The following is an 8435-nucleotide window of genomic DNA, read 5'->3' as shown; positions in this document are numbered from 1 at the left end:
AAATTCATCTGCGATGTATAATAACGTGCCGGAAATTTGGACTCGTCATGAGATGAGACATGAGGATAGATAGACAAGGTAGCGAAGTAGAGGGGAGGGGGGGGGATGCACGAGTCAGGTACCGCCGACTTGATTGGAGAACAGTTTGTCGAACTGATATGCAATAACGATGTTGGTAAATATTCTCTTGATATGGTGATGACTGAACAGATTCCAAATTGGAACTCGACGTCGACCGGAAGATATCATGAAAACAGCCACTCGATTTTACCTCCACTCACCCTGTCCTGATCAGTGTTAACCCTCTAATATATATATATATATATATATATATATATATATATATATATATATATATATATATATACATACATACATACATACATACATACATACATACAGTGTTTCCAAAAGAGTGATGCAACTTCAAATATTTATTGACAAAGGAACATGAACCAAACATTTCTTGAAAGCTAATGACATGGTATTTTCTATCACTTATTGCTATTACATCAAGTCATTGTTAGAGTTAGTGAGAGCCGAAGGTCTGAAATTGGCATGTATGCAAAATCCTTGTAATTGACGTTCTCGATGTGTGCCCCTCCGTGGTTCAGACAGGCATTGATCCTGACTCCAAGAGTTCTGTCCAACTTTCCTATAGGTCTCAGGTGGCACTGCCTGGAGGTAGTCTGACACCTCCTGCTTCAGATCATCGAGTGTGGCAGGGTGGTTGGCATAGACAGAGCCCTTGGCAACCCCCCAGAACCAGTAGTACAGAGGGTTCAAGTCTGGGCTAAGAGATGCCCAGATGAGTGGTACCCAGGGCAACAAGGCATTTTCTGAAGAGCTGCCACAGGAAAGGGATGGTGTCACTAGCTGGATGCGGCGGTGCACCATCCTGCATAAACGAGGTCATGCTGAGCTGATTTTGGGTGACCTTTTGGGCTAGGGCTAGATCATTATGGAAATGCTGGAGCATGGCCCTGTAGCGCTCACCATTGATACTCACCATCCTTCTGTTGTCATTCTCAAACCAGTAAAGCCCTAGCGTTCCCCGTCTGGCATTGAAGGCGCAGAATCATGTGACCTTAGGTCCTTTCAAGTACCTCTCAGTGATCTCCTCAGGTGGTTCTTCCCCCCAGAAGATGTTGTCGGTGTTGATGGCACTGTTCAAGTGGAAATGAGCTTCATCACTGAACCAGATCAGGTTGATCCAGTTTGGTTGGTTGATCAGGTTGAGCCTGCCACTGTGGTCCTTGTTCTCGTTGTGACCTGTGCCGTTGTGCTCAAAATGTTTCACAATACGTTGAATGGCACAATTTGTGGGTCTAGCACATGTTCTGAGGTCGGGTTCCTGGCAGAACCTCTGGCGGGTGTCTACATATGATTTAGTCTCATACCACAGAGCCACTGCTTTTGTCTTCTGCTTCACTGCAATGGCAGAGTTGAACAACAGAGCGAGAAATCCCATGGAACAAATACCAAGATAACACCACCAAACCCTGAAAAGGAAAACGATACAGGTCAAAAAAAACAACAAAGAAATGGCAGAAAGTCAAAGTTGTACCAATCTTTTTGAAATACCGTGTGTGTGTGTGTGTGTGTGTGTGTGTGTGTGTGTGTGTGTGTGTGTGTGTGTGTGTGTGTGTGTGTGTGTGTGTGTGTGTGTGTGTGTGTGTGTGTATATATGTTAGAAAATTACAGGTCCAGATCAGGAACCAAACCAAGGTCCTCTGGCAAACCATACCAGTGCTCTGCCATCTAAGCTATCTGGGCAACACACCAGCTGAGCACCGCAATTCTTCCACATCGACAGGTGCTGCTCTCTTTGCCCGGCTGCTTCCGGGGCACTCGCTGCCAAAGATAAGAGCAGTGAGGGCCTGCTCATGAGAAGGTCTTCTGCCTGTGGGGGCACACATCCATGTCAGCTATCAATCACTACAGGGGGCATAGTAATATCATTAGAAATGAACAGGATAGACCCAACATCATAAATATATGTGGAAAAATTACAGGCCCAGACCAGGAATCAAATCCAAGTCCTCTGGCAAACCGTACCAGTGCTCTGCCATCTGAGTTGTCTTTTATGTTTCTTTTTTATGATGCCTTGTTTTTGTCATGATGCCTTTTGTATTTGACAGTCACTGGGCTGAGGCCTCTGAATTAGAGGTGACGCTTTTGTGTATCACTATGCCCAATGGAAATCAGGAGAGTGCTCGTCACACTCCACATGTTTCGATATATGTATATACTAGCTGAAACCCCGTCGCAGACGGATTCCGTTCATTCAACCATCCTCACCAGCTCACATACACTCGAGGGACATGGACTGGACAGGGTGTGCTTGCCCCCGCCTACTCACCCCCCGCCCCTGCCCCATTAAATTTGCTTACCCCCCGCCCAAAAATGTAATTAACCTGGCCCCGCCTCTTCACTCCCCGCCCCCCGTCTCTTGACTCCCCACCCCACTTGCCCCCGGCCCCCACCCCCTGTCTCCAGCTTTCAATTTGTTTACACACTCACACTCAACTCTGCCTAATTCAACCCAGCCCCCGCCCCATTTCCCCCTGTCTCCCGCTTTCAATTTGCTTACCTCCGCCCAAAAATTTGCTTACCTTGCCCCCCCCCCCTTCCCTCCCTGCCCCCGTCCCTTCGTCCCCCGCCCCCGCCTCTTCACTCCTCGCCCCCATCTCTACGAAAAGTGTTTATTCTGCTTCCGATTTGAAGTTTGACTATTGCATATATGTTGTTCGTCTTTCAGCTGCTCCCGTTAGGGGTCGCCACAGCGGATCATCCGTTATGATCCGCATAGTGATTTGGCATAGGTTTTACGCCGGATGCCCTTCCTGACGCAACCCTGGTCGCCTCTTACAACACAGGGATATGGTACACCTATTTTAACCGGAGTATACACCGGCCCAGTACACTGGTACTCATTTCGCCGACCTCGGAAGGATGACAGGCTGAGTCAACCCCCTGGTGTATTAATTCAGTGGCCCAACGGGGCTTGAACCCAGGACCTTTTGGATCCCAAGCCGGTGCCCGAACCACTGCGCCAACACCAGGCTGTTATATCGATTGTTCAGATTAGATTTCCCCACCGATGTCTAAAGGGATTTATTCGTGTACCCAGGCTGTGATCTTTGAGTCAGCCGTTATTCTTTTGCTATCGTTATTTTGGAACAACCACAACCGCCTCTCAACAACCACGCCATCCCCACCACAGCGCCAACCACGACATCTCCTCACCAACTCTTCAACAAACATTGCCTCACCTTCATCTCCACAAACGCCGCCATCTTTTCGCCACCCATGGCGAATCCCACGGCCGAGCACCATCTCCACCGACAGACGCGGGGCTGATGATTTCCACAATATCCGCTTTCCACGACTGATGATTCCTGCAACGTCCGTGTGGCTGATGATTTCTCCTACATCCGCGCATGTCCGAGCTGCGCGATGAAATCGGATCAAAAGATCAAAATGGGCGGAGCCAGCGAGGGGTAAAGGGTGAGAGATGAAAGATCAGACCTCACTCACGGACCCCATATAAAGGCGTGCTGAACGCCAAGCAAGCAGTCTGTCGGGGAGCTGCAGAGAGTGGAAGTCTGGAGTCGATCTGGCGTCAAGTCGGAAGAAGCCAGCAGCCCGGCAAGGTTCGAGTCCAGTGGAGGGCAGTCGGAGCTTGTAGCGCAGCCAGCCTGCCGTGCCGCGCAGAACGGCGTGAAGGTGGAGAAAGCCGGAGAGAGCTCGCCAACGCTGAGGAACGGGCGGGCTCTTAAAAGAGCATCAACTCTCGAGAGAGCAAAGGCCCGTTCGTTCCTCGGAGGCGTCATCGGCTTGGCCCGAACCACCAGGCCGCACGGCGGGGCTTGGGCCAACCAAGTTGCGCAGCGCCAACTGCGGTGTCGACGAAACGTCGAGGGTTAACCAGCGAGTCACCACAAAGGTGGCAGGTAACCAGCACGGCCTCTCGGAGCTCTTGCGGTCTCCACGGCTCCGTGAACTATTAAAGGCCCATGAGGTCCAGTTCTGCCCTTTTCTTTCCTGGGGTTTTTCTTTTTTTATGAATGTCGTGGCACCTTGTCCGTCAAGTAATGAACTGTTAAGTGAATGTGTACATAATAATAGAATGGTTGTAGTTCTTTGTCTTGCTCGTTCCGGCATTGCTTTATTGACTACATGATTGCAAACGTGTTTGATTGTATACGTGTATGACTGCTTACGTGTGTACAAATAAATGTCGTTGTGTGAATGTCCACCTGTTCATTGCGTCCTTTCCCTCAGTTGAGCTGCCATCATTGCGTTCGGGATATTAGCTGGCTTTTAAATATCCGATAAAGTAATCTGATCCGGCGGGGCTTGGCGATATACATCGCTCGGCAAATCGCAAACGGAGCGAGCTGCTTAAGCGGCTCGTTTCCATGCAGGTCCCGTTGAGGTGTAAATCCCCGGCATTTCTGTCTGCGCGCATACTGAGGTAAATCGACAATTCGGCGATCGGACCCTGTCACGCGCAGACAGAATAGTTGGCTGATTTAGGGTGTGATTAAACACACACCCGTAGCTGGATTTCTGGGTTGATCCGAAAGCTGCGACTGGATTGCCACGGTTGGTGGGCGTGCGGCCGCAATTAGCTAAAAGCGGTCGTCCGCACACCGGAGTGGTGAGAATCCAAAACAATATATACATACATATATTGGAAAAGAATGGGGCAGTTGGGATGACAAATTTATTTAAAAGAAGGCGCTTCCAACCAACAGTATAAAACTAGATCGACTCCGCTAATTTGAGCAAAATAGCGAGAGCAGACCCGATCTCAGGCAATGTTTCACCAGCTTCACAGCCAGCTTCCTCAAGCACAATGAGAACCTCTGCTGTGCCTGAGGAAGTCGGCTGTGAAGCTGGTGAAAGGTCGCCTGAGACTGGGTCTGCTCTTGCTATTTTGCTCACATCAGCGGAGTCCATCTAGTTTTTTTACTTTTGGTTGGAAGCGCCTTCTTCTTCTCCTTTAACATATATATATATATATATATATATATATATATATATATATATATATATATATATATATATATATATATATATATATATATATATATATATATATATATATATATACATATATATATATATATATATATATATATATATATATACATATATATATATATACATATATATATATATATATATATATATATATATATATATATATATATATATATATATATATATATATATATATATATATATATATATATATATATATATATACATATATACATATATATATATATATATATATATATATATATATATATATATATATATATATATATATATATATATATATATATATATATATATATATATATATATATATATATATATATATATATATATATATATATATATATATGTATATATATATATATATATATATATATATATATATATATATATATATATATATATATATATATATATATATGTATATATATATATATATATGTATATATATATGTATATATATATGTATATATATATATATATGTATATATATATATATGTTAAAGGAGATATATGTATATATATCAGATAATTATATGTATATATATATATATATACATATAATTTTTTTTTTTTTTTTTACGAATTTGGAATTCGATTGCACACAACATACAGGTTCCTTTAGTCAGCTATGTTGATAAGTGCTTGTTCCCGAGATAGCTCACCTTCCATTGTTTAAATGTTCAGAAATCGATTAGATGCACTACGGATCGATTTAATAGTTAGAGAACGAACAATGGAGACATCCCTCCCCCTCTTCTGCGAAGAGGGAGAACCACCCTGCCCTCCCTTGACTCATGATGTCAACAACTCCCTCCCACCCGTGGCTGAGCGGGGGATGGAGCATGAGGGCATGAGTCATGAGGCACACTGATAAATAGAATCGGGTCCGGTGAGGTCTGGCGATAATACCCGCTCGTTTATCCCAGAACGGAATGGACCGCTTAATCGGTTCGTGTCCAAGCAGGCCTTCGCCGAGGTACGGTCCCTCGGTAGGTTAGCCGCGCGGGTACTTAGGTGTATCGATATTCGGCGATTGACCCTATTTCGCGCGGGTAGAATACGGACTGGGCCGTGGTGGGATTAAAAACCCACCCGTGACTGGTTTCTGGCGTTGTTGCAGAAAGTCACGACTGGATTGTCCGTTCGGTGGGCGAAGCGATCGCTATTGGTTAGACGCGGTCGTTCGCATGCCAGGCGGGCGTGAATTCTACAAATATATATATATATATATATATATATATATATATATATATATATATATATATATATATATATATATATTACGGGCGTAGTGGCGTCCGCCTGTAATCTGGCAACTCGGAGACTTGGGTTGGAGGATCGCTTGAGGACGGGAGCTCAGCGCTGGACCATGCTATGAGAGGGTGTAGGGCAACCCGTAATCATGGCGAAACCCAATCCTTATCCCTGTGTCACAGAAACACAGATGAGAGTTTCGGCAGGGGCTGCTTGCAGCTGATGTTGATCTCTGTAAAGTGTTTGATTCAGTGAATCTAGATGCCCTCTGGAGGATTCTTGGTCTTCGTGGGGTGCCACCAAAACTGATCGATCTGATGTCTCAACTCTACTCTGGTACTGAGAGTGCTGTGAGATGTGGTGGTACCATCTCTGACTTATTTCCAGTTGTTACTTGAGTTCGTCAGGGGTGTGTACTGGCCCCCACACTTTTTAACATTTGTATGGACTGGATTCTCGGGAGGATGTCGGAGAGATCAAGCTGCAGTGCACCATTTGGGAATGTCAAGATCTCTGACCTTGATTTTGCAGATGATGTAGTCATCTTTGTGGAGACTCTAGATATCCTTTTGGCGGCCCTTGAGGTGCTGAATGAGTCAGAGCTGCTGGGATTACGGGTTTCCTGGGTCAAAACTAAGATTCAGGCTTTCAATGACATCTTGTATGCTGCTGTCCTGTCTGTGCCTGTTTGTGGTGAGGATGTTGAGGTCGTGGAGAGATTCACTGACCTTGGCAGTGATATTCATGTCTCTGCTGGCTGTGACCCTGAGGTCAATAGACGTCTGGGTCAGGCCTGGGGAGTCATAGATTCACTGGATAATGGGGTGTGGCACTGCTGGTACCTGTGTGGGAGGATGAAAGTACGAGTCTTCAGGTCCTTGGAGCTTCCAGTCTTTCTCTATGGATGTGAGACTTGGACTCTGACCAGGATCTGTGATGAAGACTTAATTCTTTTGGTACCAAGTCTCTTCGGAGAATCCTTGGCAATCGCTGGTCGGACTTTGTGTCCAATGAGCGGTTGCAAAGAGTGACTCAAATGAGATTTGTTACCTCCATAGTCCATGAGCGTCAGCTGTGGCTGTATGGACATGTAGCCCGTTTTCCTGACGCTGATCCTGCACACCAGATTATTTCAGTGAGGGAGTCTCGTGAGTGGAGGTGGCCAATGTGCCGACCACGTGCCTCGTGGTTGCAGCAGGTTGATCGGCATCTCAAGGAGATGGGGATGGGCCAGGCATCTGCCTGGGGAATAGCCAGATGGAGGCCTCTGGAGTACCGGCGGAAAGTGGACGCAGCGACGCTCTGCTCTGGCGCATGCTCCCATACCTGACGTGACCTATGTGTGTGTAAATATATATACATATATATATATATATATGCTGTATGTATATAAACATCCGAGCAAGTTGCCCGTACCTGCACGGGATTCGAAACAGCATTGGGATGGTTGTCGCAAAAATGAAAATTGCGTCTTCTGTCATCGAGCCGGCAAGCTGAGAGCAATAAATCGCACTTATTGCCATGTCTGATGCAATTCGTGGCGAGGTGTTATGATTTTTTAATCTCTTAATTTTAATCTCATTGGTGAATTTGATCTCAAGTCTAAACTCTCTGTTTCCCTCCTCCAAATCCTGTTGGTGTCAACTTAAGTCTGTTTCTGGTGTATGTTCCCCCTCCATCCCCACCGTTCCCTCAAATGGCTGCGTTCCCTCAAATGGCTGCGTAGCTGACACTGCACATGAAAAGGCTGATTGCCTAAACTCTGTGTTTGCTTGTAAACCTTGTGTCCAAAACCCATCGCTTTCTGTACCTACCTTACCCAGTCGCACCCAACTGTTCCTGGACTCTTGTCCTTTTCTCCTGACAAGGCGGAGAGCTTGTTGTCAAACGTTGACTCTGGTTCTGCAACCGGTCCAGATGGCATCAGCCTTCGTGTCCTAAAAACCTGCTCTGATGCTCATCCTCTCTCTGTTCTATTCACCCTCTCATTTGCTTAACGTCATCTGCCATCCACTTCGAAATCAGCAAATATTACTGCTCAGCATAAAAAAGGTGCAAAAACTGATCCCCACAACGACAGACCAATCAGCTTTCTCCCAATCATC

At 45.5% G+C, this 8435-nt stretch overlaps 1 long non-coding RNA gene across 4 annotated transcripts in view; it reads right to left on the bottom strand.

Moving 5' to 3' along the window:
• Window positions 1-426: 426 nt before the first annotated feature.
• LOC147015909 (uncharacterized) overlaps window positions 427-8435 on the bottom strand; it is a 129940-nt gene continuing 121931 nt past the window's right edge. For 3 of the 4 annotated variants that reach the window (XR_015049905.1, XR_015049907.1, XR_015049910.1), the window contains 2 exons: window positions 1784-1903; window positions 427-1502 (listed from right to left, as the gene is read on the bottom strand). This is a non-coding gene — a long non-coding RNA (uncharacterized LOC147015909). Of the gene's footprint in view, window positions 1503-1783; window positions 1904-3275; window positions 4827-8435 lie in introns of those variants that run through there. The other variant, XR_015049904.1, reaches the window with a different exon arrangement.

Source organism: Eptatretus burgeri, chromosome 12 (genome assembly GCF_056783735.1).
Source record: "Eptatretus burgeri isolate ZD-2024b chromosome 12, Ebu_testis_v1, whole genome shotgun sequence".
Classification (NCBI taxonomy): Eukaryota; Metazoa; Chordata; class Myxini; order Myxiniformes; family Myxinidae; genus Eptatretus; species Eptatretus burgeri.
This window is presented reverse-complemented; position numbering and strand designations above follow the sequence as displayed.